At 48.6% G+C, this 20923-nt stretch overlaps 1 protein-coding gene across 1 annotated transcript in view; it reads right to left on the bottom strand.

The window, feature by feature from the left end:
• Positions 1-20923, bottom strand: part of sdc2 (syndecan 2) — a 30988-nt gene that overhangs the window by 9800 nt on the left and 265 nt on the right. The window lies entirely within an intron of this gene.

Here is a 20923-nt window from a genome sequence, read left to right as displayed (position 1 = left end):
AAAAGACAAGGCGGAATTTCAAAAGTTAATCAGACACTCTGAAAAAGGGGGGTTGATGGAGTTGGGGAGAGTCTGGATCAGGGATTCCTCACAGGAGCAAACAAAGCAGGCTGTTCAAAATCATTTTCAGGGGAAGTGAATCCTTACCTGTGACACATTCAAGGACGCATATGGGTATCCACGCACGCACACACACACACAGCCTCATTTGGACACCTTGACAAGCTGGCCACACAGAGTCGGACTATGATCAGAGACGGAGAAGGGGACAGGCGAGCGAGCTGGAGGAAATAATGAGCTAGTAGCTAGCGCTGTTAGCCAGGTGAAGAGCTGCTGTTTCTGGCATGTCTGCCCACTAATGAGCTAATAAACCAGTGGGAGGGCAGCTTCCACCTGGTCTCTCTGTCTGTCTGTGCCCGCCCCCCCCCGTCACTCTCTCTGTTGGACTTGAAGAGCTACAGACCAAGTCTGGACAGAACAAAGATGAGAGGGAGAGGGGCGGCCTGAGGAGAGTGGGAGATAAAAGAGAGAGTGGGGGTGGACAAGGGGGAGGGAGGGAGGCAGGGGAGGTAACCCACTGCCACACACAATCCTGTAGCCTGGAGGATGCTCTGCTAAAAGCCTGTCAAAATCATCATGTCCACGCCCAGAGGGGCTTGAAAGGCAGTGGGCCTGTGTGTGCATACAGTACTGTGTGTGTGTGCGCATGTTTGTGTGTGTAATATTACCCCCCCACTCTCTCTCTCTCTTTTCGTTCTATAAGGGATAGAGGGAGGTGATACATATGGAGTCATCTGAACTAACCGTAGGCTCCTGTTGACACACGGCTCTCACTTCTAACACAACAAATATTAGCTCCACTGCAAGAGTTCCTCTCTAAGGAATGTGCACCCACACACACACACACACACACACACACACACGTACATGAAAGCCCCCACGGGACAAACACACACACACTTACATGCAAACACACACTCACAGCTCTAAGGCGTGAGAGGGACACATCATAGACTTCAGAGAGACGGCAGGCTCTCAGATCCTCCTTCGGTGGTCTGCTGTGGTCTCTGGTTCCCGACTATTACCTTGAGTCCACCTAAGACCTGCATGAGAGGAAACCCAAAGCCTGCTATGACACCCGGCCCACACAGTGAATCTGGGCCTGTTCTGCGCAAACAAATCAGCTCTCATCAACACAACCAGACAAACAACAATCCGCGACTATGAGATAACTGAATGAGGAAGGTGCGTGCGTGAGAGCCACAGAGCCACAACTTGTTAAGCCCTAATTAACAAAGCAAAGTGTGGCCGCCGCTCACTCTATCGGCGCCACAGATCCATGCGCACGAGGTTGATGCGGCAACGCAGCCGCCGTGCCGGCAGACCAGGCCTCCTGCTCCCTGGACTCTTACCAGAGCACAACAGACCGGAGTAAAGTAAAAGCATTAATAAAATAGATCAAATAAATATATCAATCGGTTTAAACTATCAGAGTGCAGCCAGCTACAGAGAGCAGATCTTATTGTACGGGGGGGGGGGGGGGGGGGGGCTGCTTCTACGGAGGAAGGCAGGACTCAAACGCAGCGTTTCAAGGGTGCTCTTTATTCCATAACTAAAGATGAGGTGCTCCAACAGCAGGTAGGCAGACATCAACATAGACAATGACGCAACAAAGGACAACTTAATACACTAGGGAGGTGCAGGTGATTGGACACAGGTGGAAACAATCAGGCAATCACAGGACAAGGCAGGAAGTGAAGTTACCCAGGAACACAAGAGACGAGAGACTACAAAATAAAACAGAAAGGAGAACCAAACCGTGACAACACATTAGCATCCTTTGCTTCAAATGTCAGATTCTTGGTTAACGTTGGATGAAACCAGCAGTGGTGCATTTTCTTACAGATCGCATTGACAAAGTGTTTCCTGTGGCTGCTGTCTTCATCACAGCTGTGGGCCAGAACGGGCTCAGGCTCATCAGAATGTTCGATCGCAATCACCAAGCGGGCCAAAGACACATTTTGTCAGATACAGCTGAAATAAAAAATCTAAACTATTGGATAGATAGGTGTCATTAAATTATCGTGGAGTGTTTTTTACGTTGGAGAACAAGCTGAATATTGTTTGGAGAACTTAACAACACTAACAACAATAAGTATTGTGCCTCATTAAAGTTTGGAGTGCCAGTAGGGAAAGAATGACTCGACAATGTAGGGCCACAAATTGGCTTCTCTGGTAACGTGGGGCCAGACAGCTGCTGCCTTCATGGAAGAAGCACAAATAACAGCTGGAAACACGATGGTGTTGTTTTTTAGAGAAGGAATAAATAAAAAACAGGACAGGAGGAGTTATTCAATTTGTCCCACGACGTGATGCTGATGACAAATAGCGAGAGCAAGAAGGTCTCTGTGAGTCATGCACGTGGGTGGTGAGCACTGTTTGGAAAATGTAAACAAGAGCACAGCAGGAAGTAACAGCCACGTACAGGACTGGACGAGAGGATGTCCAAACTGGGGCCCTCGGGGCCAAAACAGGTTAGAGTGTGTGTGTGTGTGTGTCTGCCTTTGTGGTCTCTGAACCCACTCTAACATTTATTGCCCTCCCAGAGATCGTAATAAGGAGCTAATTGATGGTCTTTGAGCTGAAGAGAGGGGTGTGTGGGGGGAGCCCGTCGGGTCTGGAGTGACTCCAGCTGAGCTGATATGCGAGTAACGGCCGCCGTGTGCATGAGTGTGTGTCTGTTTCTGTGATTGTGTGGGATAGAGATGCAGACAGAGCGCTTGAGGGGAAGAATGAAAGAGAGCGAGAGGAGCCACAGTTCTGACATTTACGCTTATAACACCTATAACACTGACACTGTGGACTTGTCCGCCTCAGTCGGACAGAGAAGTTGACCTTTTAAGTTCAAAAGAGCGCATTTCAGCGAGTATGAAACAGGGCAGCCCCTACGGATCGCACGCCAGCGACACGGTTCCCCAAAAGCAGTAAAAAAAAATCAGAGAACACAAAACCTGTTCACTTGGCGACGATGTACATCACGTTGCATCTCCACTTCCCCAGCTCAGCGTGTGGGTGCGTTCAGGCTCAGATTCACATCGTTTCACGTTCCAGAACAAACGGCCGTCTGACACAGAAAGGCATGCGCCACATTCCACGGGGTCTCGTTGCCGGTGTCTGCACTGCCGCGTGTAACTAAACTGGAGGAGGTACAACCTGTAGGAGACAGGGGATCATCTGTCTTAATGTTGCTGTAACAAACAGGAACTCCATCTAACGAGCACATTCCTCTGTACCACACGGCTCCATTGTGAGCAAAAACAAACTGAGAATTACCGGTGAACCAAGCGTTACAATAAACAGGCTCTGTAGTCCAAGACCTGGGACACACACTCTAACTAAGTGTGTGTGTTTATCCACAGTTGAAAATAGCGTTTCCTACAGACCACAGTGCCCAGCTGTTTGAGAAAATAGGATCTGGTAGATCCTGGGGAAAAACATCTGGGTCTCTTGTCTTGAAGGTCCCCCTCTGCTACTCAGGGCGTGTCAAGAGATTCATTACTTGCCACAACACTTCTTCTCTTTCCAAATATCCATTGTTGCTCTGTCCCTGGTTTATTCCACTTTTCACATGGGTGAAAGGTGGACAGAATCACCCGTTTGTTGATCTCAGACACGGCCCGGCACGGCTTTATAACAATAAACTAACTGGTCTAACTGGTGCATTAGCACAACTCTGTGTTCCTGCAAAGATTAGACGTTCTGAGGCGGCAGGAGAGCCGGATGCAGGAGGCCTTCCTGCTCGACGGATGTGTCGCCATCACATCATGATTTTCTGGTTGAGCTACCTCCTCACGGCTCAAACAATCAATCAATCAAAAAAACTCCCACATCGTGTTTCTCAGGTAACATCGGCTCCACGGCTCTGGGGATGCTAAACAACCATCGGACATCGGATTGTCATTACTTTGTACAAACCCTTGAGAGCCTGAGCAGTGCGTCTGTAGCTGTGCATCACTCTGACTCGTACCATGCAGACAAAGTACGCTTTTATATATATATATATATGCTTTTAGCGATGCATGCTGCTTCTGAACCAGCGCCGCATGCTCATCCGCTTCTTCCTTCCCAGCGGTCAGAGAGACACAACATGGAGAGCTTATGACTTCCTGCCATGCAGTATTGCTTCCCAACCGGATGAAAGTCCATTCCACGGCTTCCAAGAGAAACACACACATGCTGAGCGAGCGCCTGGCGGTTGAGAGGGAACAATGGTGCTCGCCCCGCCTCTCACCCCGTGCCTGTCCGCTCGGATTTGGACGCTAACGTAAATAACCGTGGAATACGCTACCACCACGGAAACTGGGAAAATGGAGTCAAAAAGAAAACAAAAAAACCCCTGCAGCTTTGTATTTATGCTTCCATTAGAGCACCTCGCGCACACTGAAGCTGGTTTAGCTCACGTCAGACCGCTGAATATTTCAACACTCTAATTAAAGGCCCCCGATCGGATTTAATGTAAAGTTAATGTAAACCTTCTCGCTGGGAAATTCCTCCAACTCCGGGCTGCCAGAACTCATGCAGAGCAGGGCGGGAGGTGGGAGGGAGGCCAGTGTGCAGCTCATGTGGCTTCAACATGGCCCTATTTAAAGAATACCTCAGCGCTGTGGCATCCAGCCTCGTGGACCGTAACGGGCCCTCGACTCTTTCCTCTGCGGAAGAAGGAGCTCGGCAGAATTCCTCGGCTCCGTTAAAAAACGGCCCCTGATACGCTTGGGGAAAGCTTAGATTCTTTGTCAGCCGTGAAACTCTAGACACTGGGAAATGGGCTTCACCTCCCAGTCATCTGCTGGATTCGGGGGGGGGAGGTGGTGGAGGTGTGTGGGGAGGCAGAAAGATTTGCTGCAGCACGGCAGCTTTCTTCCCTCCAGACAGGGGGAGAAATATGAAGCTTAAGAGAAAACCTTGAGGCGAGTCCCGTAGAGACGGAAGGAGAAAACACACACACACACACACACACACACACACACACAGACAGATAGATTTAAGAGTGTTCTATAAAACAGGTTTCACATCTCAAAAGACTCCAATAACCCAAAAGCACCAGGAGAACAATCTGGAGTTTCTCCATTTAGCTGGGAGTGACAGCACGTCGATGTGCACACATCACACCGCTCGCAAGGCCTCAAGATGGAGTCTCGCCGACCCAAACGTGATCGACCCCGTGAGTGAGAGACGCTGCTTATTTATTAACCAGTTGGCCCTCCGTCAGATGTAGAGGGGCCCCCCCCTACCGCCTTTCTACTCTAAGGTGAAGCACGCCTCCTCCACATCATCTGGTTGTTCTCGCGTTGTTTTTCAGAAAAACTGGAGCGATCGCGTTGAAAACAAGAAATTTAATTACACCTTTAGGCCTCGTTAAACCGAAAACAACGGATTCCTGTTTGTCCAAAGTTTTTATGTTACAATGACATGAAAGAAAAGAGAAAATGTTTGGCAAGCGCCAACTCAAAAATAATTGGCTGTTTGCATATTTTAATTGCAAAGGGACGAAAATTATTAATTATTTTCCGTTAAGTTAGTTTACTTTCCCTTAAAGTAAATGAAAGCAATGACTAATTTATTAATTGACTAATTATTTCTGCTCTAATTCCGTTTACTTTCACTTCAGACAAATGAAAAGTTAGTACACTGTATTACTTTCCTCTAAAAAGGTAATATAGTGACTAAGTAATTACTATTTGTGGGAAACAGCCCTACTAATGACTATATTCTGCCAATTCTTTCAAACAAGACATATGATGCCTTTTTTCAGCTTAATACTTGTGTTTTGAAACGTAGGTTTTATACCATCACAGGCATACAGGTACACACAGGACTATTTAGACTTGGACTACGGCGTCACTCTAACAAACACGGCCCGCTTTAACCCAAATGCATTTGCACTGGCGGACGGATTCCTCCGTGACATGTCCCCTTTCATTTCACCCGTGAGGTCCCCCGAGGGCCCGTGTTGGTACGTCGCTCCTCAGAGCAGCTTGCAGGAAGAGTGATGAAGACGAGCGAGCTGATAAGAAGAGCGGATGCTTGAAAGCCTCGATGCGAAGGCAACAATTACAGCTGACACAGACAGAACAGCCGTGGACACCACGCCCTTCTCTCACCACCGCCTCTGGCTCCCATGGCAACCTCGAGCTCCTCGGCGTCTCCCTCGCTCATATCCAAACCAAATCGTGGGCGGACAGTTGAAAGAGCTCGCTAACGTGTCCACTTCACCTGGTGAGGATTGGGGGGGGGACGGGGGGCATTTGCTTTCTGACAAAAGCTTGCGCCATCAAAAAAGGTCGCGGTGACCCTCCTCCGCTCGCTCACTCTTAATGCGGCGCTAAACTGAGCGAGCGTGTGGCCGTCAAACAGCGCCGCGTTCTCATTGCGCCCCCCCCCCCCTCCCAAACCCCCCCATGAAAATGTTCAGCCCTCCCACGCATCACATCAGCACTCACTTAAATTCACGTTATACGAGACCTTCGCCTTTCCGTGTACCGGCGAGAGCAGGAAATGAACAGTTATGCTGCTAACTGGAGCCATTGGAAGTATCCTCCGAGGAGCACATCGGTACCCCCCCCCCCCTCCTCCTCCCCCTCTCCCCCCCCCACACCCTCATCCCGTACAAGACTTTCTCATCGTTCAGGCCTACTGTGTGTAATGCTCGGTTACACATCCTCCTCTGGCGTGACTGTTATCTACCTCGCTGCGTCAAAAGGCTGCTCGCTGCGGGCATCCAGGGGAGCGGGGCGGGCCGTGGGGGGGGGGGGGGGGGGCATAGGGGAGAAGCATGCGGACCAGAACCGAAGCGCTCGGCTGCCGTCAGCGGTCGACACAGGAAACAGACGGACCCTGGCAGGTTTGAAACGCTGGGGAAGGGGGGGGGTACTTAAGAGAGGCGGCCAAGACCATCTGCAGGGGGAGAAAACAGATCTCTGTGTAGCTCTGTGTGCTTAGAGCGGCCGGCTGAGGAAACGGGGGGGGCGGCGGGGGGGGGGGGGGGGGGGGGGGGAACCTCTCCATGATCTTCAGCGGAAGCTCCACCTCACAGTTATGGTACAGTCCACTGTCACAATAATGAGTCGGGTTAGATTTTCCTATCGTGTCTTATTACTCAGCTCAACACATCATTTACATACTTTCACGTTTTGCACATTTTGATGTGAGAAGAAGAAAGTTGACAAGAATGTGCGTGCACATACAATCCCCCCCCCCCCCCTCAAAAACACAGACGTTGTACTTCTGCCTTTGTGAGGACATTTTTTGACATAATGCATTCCGTGGCCACTTAGCTCAACAACCAAAACCCTGAACTCAACCCTAAATCTTGACCCCAACCTAAACCAAACAAGCCTGACCCCTGTAACAGGTCATTGAAGGTCAGTCTCAAAGTGAAGACATAGTGTCCTCACTCTGATGGTCCGGCACGCGATGTTGCCCACAAAGATAGCTGCGGAAGTACATTTACACACATGGGACACACACACACACATGTGAGTGTGTCAGTCGGTGCTCTGGAAACCGATGAATGCAGTCTTTCAAGCCCCAGCAGACTTTCAATATCATTCCTGCACTGACACAGGTGCTGCTGCTGGACGGGTCGATTAAATGAATATCTGTGTGCACATTACACACACACGGACGCAGGATACAAGTCTCTCATAAATCTCATCTGAGAGACGTTGGAGTCCGGTGTTGTGCATCGCCGACTAAATGCGCACCATAGGACACGCGCGCTCCCCATCACTGGAACTATGTGCTGTGTGTACGTTTGAGATCTGTTCCGTGAAGCCTGCGTGTGGATGCTTTGTAACGGGACTCTTTGGTGTGCAGGAAGTGACACGCAGAAAACCTCTGTATTCTTGGGGAAAAAAGAAGAGCCATACAGCTCCATTAATCGTCCTCAGTCCCCCATTAGCTGCTCTATCTCTGGGATGCATGTCTGACCCAAAGGGGGGGACTTTAAACTCAGTGCCCCCCTCGGAAACAACGGCATGCACATAGTTTAAGGCTCAAGTCATTCACCACGGATCATGCGTTCCAAATCAACAGCTAATCAACTTGTCTTATAACAATTGAGTTCCCGGGTCAGTTGATGGTGTAAATTAAACAGCCGTTTGTGCCACCCCCCCAAAAAAAAAGATTCTTGGATCAATCGTCTGTTTTTCCAGTTCAACAACAAAGATAAACTTCAAGGAAAAGTCGTTTTTTTTTTCTTTACGGTTTCTCGTCAGTCACACCTCACGCAGTCTGGTTTTCTCTGTCACTTTGTCGATGGGGGGGGGGCATGGTTTCCTTCAGCTCTGCCCTTTTAAAAACATGTGCACGTCACAGGTGTTATAAAAATCCCCCGGGCGAGGTGTGTGTGTGTGTGGTCAGCATCATGCATTTGTGCGTCCTCATATGCACGATAGCTCGGCGGATAAACTATGTGAGCAGCCTCAGACTTTATAAAGTTCAGGCCCTCCAATCATTTTAATGTCTCTTGTGTCGCGTGTCTACGATCAAAAAAAAAAAAAAAAAAAAAGGAAAGAGAAACCCTGCGCTAGTCTTTGCCAGATCATTAACACCCTGACATGAAAGCATGACCCAGGGGTCAGATTTAGTCACGTCTCCTCCTCACCACATATATACAACACAAATACTTTTACATTTAACTGACACTTTTATCCAAAGCGGTTTACAAGGACTACATTTCAGCCAAGAGGGGAGACCCAGAACATCAGTACAGATTAGGATATAGATGTAGATGACATGGATGAACATGACCAGACCAAATTGTTGTCGCCTTTACGCCACAGAGTGCACAGAAGCATGAGAAATAAGGTGGAAAATTCTCACAGCCAACCTTTAACCAAAAACTGTATTTTTGTATTTTAGATGACATGAATAGATGGCTAGATTGTGAGCGCATGACTGGAGGAGCACGTCCTGATGCCTGTTAATACATGTAGCTATTTATGCGCTTATCGGTGTGCAGGGGGGGGGGTGGAAAAATGATGTGCCACATTCCTTCATCCAGGACGACAATCTCTCAAACTGCTGCCAGCTCTGACAAATAGGCCTTTATCACCTCAGATGAAAGCCAGATGGGAGGGAGAGAGAGAGAGAAACAGATGGGGCAGGGGCATGTAAGGAGGGAAGGAGGGTGGGGGGGTTAAGAGGGAGGAGGGAGATTGCGCCGCTTTGTTGGCTGATCTGGTCCAATCCTGGCGGTGAAGCGATTGAATTCCAATTCAAGCCTTTTCCTTAAGAGGATTGAATCGGACTCAAGGGAGTCAGCAGGCCACGGGGCGAGGGTGAGAGGGGAGGAGGAACCCGTGGCGGGATGACGGGGCAGAAAGGCGAGGCTGCAGAAATGTAAAAAGTAAAAGGCAAATTGTCGCTGCCAAATCCTGCCCTCGGGGCTAACATGCTACATGCCATTACCACTACACAAGGGGACTCACAGAAGGGAAGGAGCCAGAGATGGTGAGAAAAGGTCGATGTGAGAAGCCACACACATTACGTCAGGAAGAGGGGACAGCGACCACGTGAGGAAGGAATAAACAAGAGGAGAGCGGCCGAGGCCTCGGAGGAACGAGATGACAGGAGAGGAGCGACAGGTGGTGATCTCTGATCCCATTATGCAGGGCTAATCCTGACCAGTAGTGAGCGTGTATGCATGTGTTGGATCGCACATTACACGCGGCGCGTGTTGCTGTGGTTGGCTCCACACTCAATGGCGCATCTGGTCTATGAAGACAGGGAGCAGATGAGATGTGTGGAAACGCTGCTCTGGGTTCATTTATTGAGGAAGGGGTCTTAAAGAGACAATGGGTTAATAGTACAGGTATATTCAGAAAAACGGTAGGACAACAGTATTATTTTAAGTTAAGTTAAAAAGGGAGCACGATGCGGCTCCTTTGAAAATGTACATAAGACAGCAGGATTTTTTATTCCATAGTAAAGCCACCTGGACCCACAGACGTCTGACAGCCTGGGGCTCGTCCCATGAAACTAAGAAGGTCTCGGCTTCCCCAAATGCATAAAGAAACATCCATTTCTTTTTGGAGTTTGAGAAGGAGCAGATACAGCGCGTGTATACTGGGGGGAGTTGAGAGTCCAAAGTGCCGTCACCTTCAGTGACGGTATGCACCGGGTATTAATAGTCAGGGCACAATGTGTTTGGGTCACAAAATGTACCGAGACTGGCTCAGGAGCACGCTGGTGAAATGTGAGTTGCCAAATGGTTCCGTTTATAATAACTAGTCTTTTTCTCCTGTGAAACCGGAACTTTCTGGTTCAGTTACGCAGCTAAAAGACAAACTTGTGATGTCACCCATTGGTTGGTGTAGACCCATTTATGAAGCCTTGAGTTTGGCGATCTAAAATATAGATTGCTTAGGTGTTTACTGTGGTAATAAATCAGAGCCATTTTTCTCATAGACTTTCTGAAATAAGGGTCAGGTCAAACTTACACAGGATTGTAGAGTGCAGAGTTATATTATCCAACATTGTTACTAAGACATTTTCCTAAAGCCAACCTAGTTTTGTTTTGTTGCCTCAATATTACCAAACTTTAACCAATTGTTTACAACCACAGACGAGGTTGTGTTGGTCTCTTGCCACCGGCAGGGGTCTCCGTTGGGAACAAACAAGCGTTCTGGCAGCGTGGGTAGAGGGACACTGCGCTATCGTTCATTTTCAAGGAGGCACAACAGACGAGAGACTCTTCATCAAACAGGTGTGAAGGGTCCTGTGAGGTGACGAAGTGTTGCAGTGTCTCGACACACGTGGTACGTACCCAAAATAGTTTCCTCAAGGATCCTCAAAACTACAGGCATGCAGACCTCAGGACGTTTAACTTTCTTCAGGGTCTCCTCAACCACTCTATTCTTTAGAGACGTAGCCTCTGACCCTTTAAGTGAGAGCGAGGGGGCATATGGTTGAATGTTTCCAAGGTAGCAAATCTATCTGCAAAGACGCGAAAAATGGAAAAGTAAAAAAAAGGGTATCTCATGGGCTCCAGTGTGAACAGAAACTAGATGCAATGTGGGCTCAGCATGACTCATGTAATTGCGCATTAATGACGTATAATTATGGGTGCATGAGCGTAGACGCTTACGAGACAGGAGTGTAGGGTCCAGACAACCACTCCTCAACCACTTTGTAAATCTCTAGACTCCAAACCAAATATATCTTTAAAAGCAGGCAAAATGAATTCATTTCAATGCAATGTTCTTCGGGGGAATATTATCACAGTGTGGGTTACATTCCTACAGTGCAGTTTATTATTGCATTATTAATGTGCACCTATACAACTAGCTTAAAAAATATAGTCACTGACACTTTCAATCAAAGCACTCATGGTACACACACACTAATGTTCAGAGAACAACTTTGGGCACAGAGCAGGAAAGCATCAATCCACCCACACACACACCACACACCACACACCACACACCACACACCACACACCACACACACACACACCACACACACACACACACACACACACACACACACACACACACACACACACACACACACACACACACACACACACACACACACACACACACACACACACACACACACACACACACACACACACACACACACACTCACATGCACCTTTCAGCTGCAACACAGGGACCTGTTTGGAACGGTGTTGAAAGAGTCACATGGGGTTCAGCCAGCAGATGCTGACGATTAGCCCGCTCTGAGCCTGGAGAGCCCCTTGGACCCCCGACCCGTACGGTCCAGAACTCGATTTGACTCAGGGCTGTGGAGAGCAGCTGGACTGGCTGGTTAGAGCCGGAGCGGCTGGCCGGTACAGGAAGCCATGAGCCGGTTAATCCGTTGGCCGTGGCACTTCCTGTGGCTCATCAAGCCGCCATCAGCGTGACTTCACAGATTTTGTTTGGAGAACACGTCTCGCCTTTGCGATTCCGTTGTTTGAGTTTGGCTCACTGGTTACCTGTGATTTTGTGATGCTCCTTTTCAACATTTCGCCACAGGCCTGTGCATCTTTGGGGGTTATTTTCAGCACCACCCCCCCCCCCCCCCCCCCTTCGTTAGTTGCTGTAAATTCAAGCTTCGGTGATCAAACAGCAATCCCACTCACGGACAGTTTTGATGTTGATGTTTGACAGAAACAGTTCCGTGCGCTCCCGCTTCCTGTGCTCGTTGGAAACAAACAACAAAAAGAATAAAAAGAACATGTGCAGGCCAGCTGCTTATGGCAAAAGGCATTCTTCTCCTATCATCCAAACAACACGCAGCTCAACCCGAGATACAAGGAAACGGCTCATGACACTGTGGACGGCATCCTGCAGGGCGCACTTAAGCTTTATTTTATAGGCGGTTAAATGAAATGCAAATCAGGACGAGGCGTGCGTCTCTAATGCTGTGTGTTCTGGCCTCTGGCTCATACTCAGAATTGAGGGGTTGAAATTCTTAATTATCTTCCACCCAATGTAAATATTTGACTGGCAACCAAAGCAGGTCCAACCACATACAAGGCTGCTTTTTCATTCTTTAATTACTGTGGAAGATTTTATTCATTATTTATTCAAACTGAAAAACACACACCCAACTGAGGGCACAGACAATTAGCACACGCACAACCTTAGAAGAGGGACATCTTCTATTTTTGCGCTCTGTTCTTTCAAAGGCTAGAGAGATATTGCCAAAAAAACTCATTCAGCCAAAAGTGGCTTTCGATGCGTCTGCCAAAGCCGCATTTCCTTTTGCTCACTACATCGCCTTTCTCTCCCAATTCTTCCCCCTGTGGCGTAACGCTGCAGGAATGTGTGGTTTCTGAGGAGCGCAGTCTGGCTTTTCCTGAAAAAGCACGAGGCGCTGGCCCACTGATGCTCCACCCTGTGCTCAAGGTTTTACTTTACAAGCTTACTACCCAACAGGCCGAGCATGCTGGGGTCCCACGAGAGATGTCAGGAGAAAGTTGTTAAAAGGACAGCTTTTCTTCTTCTCAAAACCAAAGGAAAGCTGACGCCATGAGCTGCACTGGATGATTTGATCATAAAACCGCTCCCTTAAGTAAGAGCAGACCAAGATGCTAAAGAGGTTTTTTGCGGTGGCGCATCACGCACTAAAGAGGAGAGCCGGCGGGCAGCAGATGCTTCCTTTTTGCACTGCGGGTCTAACAAAACGTGTCCAATGTGGTCGCAAAGTCACACACAGCAAAAATGAAAGCAATCATCTTCATCTTCAAAAAAGAAAAGAAACCAAAGGCGTCTTCGACAGACTCCTTCAAAGCCGAGTGTGCACGCAGAGGAGGAGCACGTGTGGCTGGGAAGGTGAAGTTTATTGTATTAAGAGGGGGTCTCTGAAGCGGCAGAAGGCCGACATGACCTTCAGCCATTTAAGATTCTACTTCCAAACATTCTTCCCATCGTGGCGCTCAATAGCATCGTGAAACCTTCTTCTCGCTCTCTTTGTAAGGAAGGCTTTTACAAGTCCAAACAGAGACTTTTCCCAGGCTGGACAAAGCTCCTTCAGACGCTCTGAAGATGTAATACTGATATTTTCCTAGTTGTCCTGAGCCTCTTTTTCCATGAACATGTGCTGACTCGGTTTGACAGCCCACCAGACGAGGACTTGCGTCTCCACTACAAAGGGCTCACCGCTCAAAGGGATGTTTGACCCCAGCGTGACCAGTGGTGAAAGCAACGTTTGACTATACACTTATTAACAATGACGAGCCATTAACGATGCTTCACAATCTCCAAAATAAAAGTGCCCTGGTATTGTGATTATATTTTTTCTACTTTTTATTATGCAACGGCGTAATGGGGAAAGTTGGGGTTTCTTGGGCGGAAATGTACGACCAGCAGCACATCTGGAAGTGAAGCAGATATGTGACAAACAGGAGAGATACTAAAACACAGAATCTACACGAGTACAGAGACCCAAACCCACATGGAAACATGTCTTTCCTATGGTCAGAACCTTCAAAGTGGACCCTCAACCACAGCATTGAGAGAATGGTTGCTCTCTTGTTTGCTTAAGAACTGTTAGAAGGGTCATTTGAGCAACACGACTGGACATTGGAGCGAGCCGAGGCTGAAAGCTGCTTCATTTAGCGGACGATCCCTTATTCTCTTTCTATCCACTCTAGAGTTCTTTGTGATGAACCTCAAAAGCCCGGCGGAGGCCATACTGAGTGAAAGCCGGTAGACTCCGGGGCCAAAGAGGACATCCTGCCGAGCCCGGAGGACAGCGGCCACGCAGCCGCCCCCCTCACCGGCCCAATCTCGTGATTAAACAAATGATCATCATCACAGTAATCAAGCTTTGCACCCTGCCTGCCTGCTTCCATTATAGCGTGAAAACTGCTTTAAGCATCGCATGGAAAACGGATTAGAAGTGAATATGACCTTGGCTGATGTTGCTGTCAAAAGAGCTTAGATATATATTATTTTTGGGTGAAGTAACCAGAGAAGAACGCCAGAGACGAGCAACCCAAATGGAGGAGTCCAAAAGGAGAGGAGAACGTAAAAGCTGGTTAATGTCTTCAAAGAGTCATACTTTGTTGTTTAAGTTAAGTTGTATTCTATGCGTGCACGTGACCCGTTCTGCTCGCTTAGATACCCCTCGCTGTAATTTGGGGGGGGGGGGGGGGGGGGGGAGATTCCATGTGGTCTCGCCCGTGACGAGAGCATGTCGGCGGTATTTGCATTTAAAATCAAAATGGATTCCATCCGACACAGGTTTCCCCCCCCCTCCCCCCCTCTGGGTCTAAAGGCTCCCGGGGCTGGATGACACAAGCCAATCCCCTGGGCGTAATGGAGGGCTGACTGCAGGGGCGCTGAAGGCAGCACCAGGCTCCGCTGAGAGGGTTTACAGTCGCAGTCGACATCACAGATGGCAGCTAACAGAGTGCATTAGCAAAGATTAAGTCGCCCGGTGGAGTCGCCACATTACTGCCTCTGATCACGCTAACAGCCGCCGCCGAGGGGCAGCGTGCAGCACGATAAGCCGCACGCAGTTTTTGACCGGGGGCGGCGCGGTTAATTGTGTGTGTCAAATCTACTGCAAGCATGTCAAAATGTGGTGCAGCATAGAGGATTTATCAAACAGCAGTCCAGATGTTGAAGAAAGGCCAACTGTGCAGAGAAGTAATGTTACTCTTAACAAAGGTGGCTAGGATTTCCTAGGATTTTCCTGCAGAAATGGAATATAATATTCATAAATATGTTCCAGGAATGTAGAATCCTAGTTTTTTAAATCTTAACATTGAGCAAAAGGGTATTATGTTGGTTGCAACATATACACACACTTAGATGATTCATTCTTACAGTGTGTTGATGTGGTCCCAGTGTAGAATTTCAAACATCAGACCTCCGCCACAACAGCACTTGGAACATCTGCACGGATCTAGCGTGGGCCTCGACGTCTCGGTTCCTCCAAATCAAAATAAGGAAATGAAGCAAACCGGGGCCTTTGAAAGGAAACTGGGACATGAAAGAACGGCTGAAGCCTCAAATGTTTTTGCCAAAAACATGGAGCGTTGTGAACGGATGCACACAGGATCGACCAGCTCAGAAAAGGGTTATGCGCCGCTCATGAGGAAAGGATTAAAAGTCCCGCTGAGACTTCTTCACACGTCTACTTCCCCTCCTTTTGTGATGCGTTACAATGACCAACACGTCTCAGTCATGAAAATTCATGAACGTTGTCGCCACTTTAAAGTGGCGCTGCTTTTATTTTGCGTTTGCGCGTGCTGCTAATGCCCCCCCCCCCTCCCCCCCCAACACCCGCTTGGAGGTGCTGCGTTCCTCCCCATGGGAACAGCTCCAGATGAAGTGAGTGCACGGACTGTAATTTGCGGTTGGCGATACTCCCCTGCACAGTGAGCGTGATTGACACGCTTAATCCTATTTAGCGGCCTTCTGATTCGGGATTTAGGGTTGGGGGGGTGGGGGAGAATAATGGAAACACCAGATGTCAGAACTACATCTCGCTGCGCTTGGAACAACAGCCAGCGTCGATATCAATTTGGCTCCTTTTAGACACAATAAAGTGCGCTCGTAAATGCGTGGTGAGAGCGCGGATGTGTTACACAGCAATCACGGCCGTTGGATGGGAACAAAAAGACTTTGAATGTCTGCCGGATTCTTTTTTTCGGGACTGTATGCAGACGCAACACATGTGGTCTGAAGATCGCTGTCAAGAGTCGACCGAGAAAGACTCACAAGCAGCTTTTCAGCCGAGAACACAAAGCCTGAACTGACTTTAAGGTGTGCTGGGGAGAGCGTCAAATGACTTTCCTCAGGTTGGAGCATCGGGGCGAGATGCCTCTTGTATGTGTAGTCATTGTTAACATGTGTCACAACGTCACCACGGGGTCCACTGGGAGCACGCACTGACACCACACTGCCGGGGGCCCGCTAGGGGCAAAGGGAGGGACTGGAGGCAAGTTATAATGGCACAATCGATCTCGTGGTTATTTGCACATGGGGATGGTAAAAGATCTACTCAGCAGGATTGCAATAAAGTGTGAGATTCAACTACAGTGGAAATTAATGCAATGCCAAACATTTGCTTCCCAGATTTGATAATTAGGTTCAAATCACATGAATAATTTTGTCCGGCTGATATAAGAAATCCAAATATCAAATTAGGCAGAATACAAACTATTGCACAGCACTCTTTTTACCAGATGGGTTTGTCTACTTACATTTTATCACCCTGCCAAGTTAGACACTCTTCACACCTCACACAGCCCCAGACAGTTCCCCCCTGAACACCAAAGGGGGAGGCAGGAACCGCACTCTGCCCCCACTCCTTCCCTTTCCTTCATCTCACTATTCTTCTCCTGCTACCAACTGAAGCTGGATGGCAGCAGGTCATTAGAAAGAAGGAAGAAAACAGACGTCCTGACGCAGGGTTTTCCCCACCTTACTTTGTCACAACCACAAACCCCTCTACTGAGGTGCGGCCAAGGTAGTTTCCATTTGGCAGGCTAATTAAAAAGAAGAAAGCGGGAAGAAAAATGTGGTGGGAACGCAGAAAGAGTAACGTTTCTAAAATGTTTCTTATTGCCTCTGATAGCCTGTAGCTAAGGTGGCGGTGGCCCATTTTGCTGCCACCACATCTCCCTGATGTGTTTTCCCTATGCTTTGTGGCTGGGATCACAGTGTATTTTAAACACATGGCTAAAACCTTTTGTACACACGCACACACACACACACACACACACAACCAGTGGGGACATAAAAAGGCTCAGTGGAAGGAGCACCAGCGCACACAAACATACACAGTCGAGAGGGATTTGACTATTTGAGGAATCTTTACAAGTATGCAGAAGACCCCGCCAAAGTAAGAGGCTCATCCAACTGGTTGTGAAGAAAGAGGAGAAGAAAGGAGAGTAGCTGCTCTCTAAACACACCGACGACTTGCAGATGTTAGAGAAACCAATGCGAGCACTCCCATCCTAACGGAAGGGAAAGGGTAAAAAAAGGGGGGGGGGGGATTGGAGGGGCTATCTTGTGTGGAAAAAAGAAAAGGAAGACAAATATACCCTTTCCCTTCACTCACTCCAGAGAAGGGGATATAAGGCCTCATCCAAGACACTGTGGTAATGATTGGCAGGCATTTTGACCATGCAGAGAGGAACAGAGGAAAAACAAGGGGGGGGAGAGAGAGGGCATGTGTGCCAATGTGTGTTTATGCAATGTATTTGTGTGAGTGTGAGTGTGTGTGTGTGTGTGTGTATGCAGTGACAAAACAGATGGATTCAGTGGGGGGAAGGGGGGGGGAGAAGGGGTTGGTGCTGGTTGCTCTTGTGCTTTCAGTGGCCCAGTAACCACTACCTAGAGTCCATTAACGATTGCATAATACTTGGCAGACAGCGACCCCCCCCCCCTGAGGGTCTGACACCAGCTAGGAGACATAGGTTGCACTGCAGAGAAGAAGAAAAAATGTGTTCCTGTTTGTGTAAGTTGTGGATTCATGTGCAAAAAAGAAGAAAAGAGAGCCTTTTCAGAGTAGGACAAGGCAGTAGCAGCTGCATGCGGGGGGGGGGGGGGTGATGACTGCGTCTCTAGGTTTGAGGAATTCTAGGTTAATGCTAAATAAAAGCGCATCATTAACAATACAGCAGGCGAAGCAGCAGTTGCTGCACAGCATCTGGCCTCATCTACGTACTTTCATCGCTTCGCTCCGTCCTCACACTCTTAAACCTCCACCTGCGTTACCTTCTTCATCCTTTGCATCCATTCATCTCAAAGCACGTGGTTTTTTTATCGCCCCGCAGTGAAGAGGAGATTCAGAGGCACGGGAGCCCGGGGCCGCATTCAGCAAAGCAGCCTTAAAGTGGGCCGGGAAGGATTAAAAAAAGAAACAAAAACATGAAGAGGAAAAAGACAACAACATGCTTTTAGGATTCAATTGCCTTCAGATAGTCAATCTGCGAGGAATGAAATAGCCGTGTGGGTTGCGTGTTCTTGGTGAGTCTGGCAGTAAAGGATGCGTGTAGGTGTGCCTGTAGAGGGAAACGTACTGGAGGCGGCCTTAAGTTGAGCGGAAGGTCAGCCTGTCTGTGCTGTTCATTTCATTACCACCAAATCAGGAGAAAAAATGAGACCGAGATTAAACATCCCTCACAAAATAAGGCCTCGTACTGCCCCCCCCCCAAGGCATCAACTTGAAGTTTTGTAGTTGGATCCGTGGCCTTTTCACCCATGAAATACTGTTAGGAATTTCTCAGGCTTGATAGGTCTGTACTTTTTTGAGGTCTATCCACAGCGGTTCCGACCTCTAGTGCTTTTTGCAAAAAGTCGGAGACAGCTTTCACCGTCGGACCACAACAAGCGATCCAGGAGAGGAATAAATAAACAGACATTTGAAATCTTCCCTTCAATTTGAGTGTGTTTCCAGGTGTGTTTTTGCCTTCACCGTCTCCCTTTTCCTCCCTCTCTCCCCCCAGCACTTTCCCAAACTACCAGGTCCTCCCCTTGATGTGATCCCTTTTAAAGTCCGCCATCAGAGTGCGACACGGCACTCAGAACCCTACTTGCAAATCGCTGATGTGAAAAAGGAGGTGACCGACACCCACCCTTTTATCACCGAAACAAGACGCAAATTACAGTCCATAACATCTGGTGAAGCCGAGCACGAGCTGCCTGGCTCGACCAAAAGAAAACGTCCTCCTCACTCACAGAAGTTGGAAGAGAAGGAGTGCAACACATGAAAAAAAAGCAGTCGGGGAGAAATAAAAGCGTAAGAGGTGTCGACGCCACGGTTCCACTGTGCTGTATTGGCCTTCAAGGCGAGCAGGGACCTCACACGTTGCTGTGCTGTCAAAGCGTTCCTCGCTAAGTAAGCGGTCAATCAGGCTAGCTAACAACAACAACAACAACAACAAAAAGCCCCACATGAATTGGTTTCTAGACAAAGGCACAACTGTTTCATTTTACCATGTGGGTGACGATAAAAATTGTTTTTGTCTAGATTTTTTTTCATTAAGCCAGGAGCGGTCGGTTTAATTTGACGGTTGTTCTGCACCGCTGGGATTTCACGGGCTAATTAATACACAACCACGTGTGCCTAAAGCTGGTTATCAACCACTTGTCAACACTGGTGCCAATACTGAGAATCAATGCCCTGTGTCAACTTCCAGGGAGGCCTTCAGGGGACATTGATAAATGAGAGATGGATATTGATCAGGGTTAGAGTGTGTGTGTAGATCATTGAGATGATGCTCAATTGTGCCGTATTTTTTAAATGGATGATCTCATATTTTGCCAAAATTCATGTGGGAATAGCTATTGTACTCCCTGTGATCAGGAACCCCCCCCCCCCCCTGTTCACTGTATTGCATTGCAATACCTGCCACCTCTTGTAACTGTTGTGGACCCTGTGACGTAGGCAGTACTCTACCCTTCACATTCCACGGTCACGCGCTTTATACTTGGGCCAATGCACGGACACGCGCGATAAAGAACCAAAATGAAAGAAAACGTGTCAAAACCGGACTCCCGATGGTGACCTCGTGCAAAACAATGAGTCATTAAAAACAACAGTGTCTGAATCGGCTAATCAGCAGCTCGAACAGAGGGGGGGGGGGCGGCGGCACCGCGCCAAGCGACGAGTCGCAACCCACAGAGGAACAACAGGAGGGGGCCATAATGAGAGGGGCTGCACTCCGAAGGGCCAAAAATCTGTCATTCCAACAGCTTTGGCCAATTTGCAGACAGGAGGCTCAACGCCGAGCAGGACACGGCTCTGAACCCAGGGAACAGCAATGACCATTTGATCTAAACACTGGCTGATAATCTAAAATGGGCAGAAAGGTACAGTTTGAATATGCATCGGGGTATTGCCCTGTTTATTCAAATGTTACAGCCACCAATAAGAAGATCCCAGCTCTAAGCCGGATGGCTCCAATGATGTGGACATCTCCTAAATGATGCATTCATTTCCGTGAGCACGAACCAGTCCACAGCTGTCACGGGAATCAGCATCAGAGCCGCGAATCACTGCAACGCCGCTGTGCTGCTGCTCGGGAGGCGCTAAAAGTTCCATCCAAAACCTCTGAAAATAGTGCGTCACCGCGCCGAAAGACGCGTTTATTTAACAGAGCCGCCGCCGCTCTTTGAATCCACTTCGTCCGCAGAAAGGTTCCCTTTAAAGGGTCTCCGGGGGGAGGCGGTACGCTGGTCGGACCGGCGGAGAGGCACCGCGCGAGCGACCCGCCTGCTTCGCCGTAGTGAGTCTCGCGCGGATAAATAACGGCAAATCTTTTTGAGTTTTTTTTTTTTTTTTCCACCAACAAACTGCGAGAGAAACAATAAAATAAAGCAGCGAGTGGTCCGGACCCAAGTTACCCCCCCCACCCTCCCTCCCCCGCCCCACACACCGCTATTCAGCC

The sequence above is a fragment of the Pungitius pungitius genome, chromosome 17 (assembly GCF_949316345.1).
Source record: "Pungitius pungitius chromosome 17, fPunPun2.1, whole genome shotgun sequence".
NCBI lineage: Eukaryota > Metazoa > Chordata > Actinopteri > Perciformes > Gasterosteidae > Pungitius > Pungitius pungitius.
The sequence above is the reverse complement of the archived record's forward strand: the minus strand, read 5'-3'. Positions and strand labels throughout refer to the sequence as shown.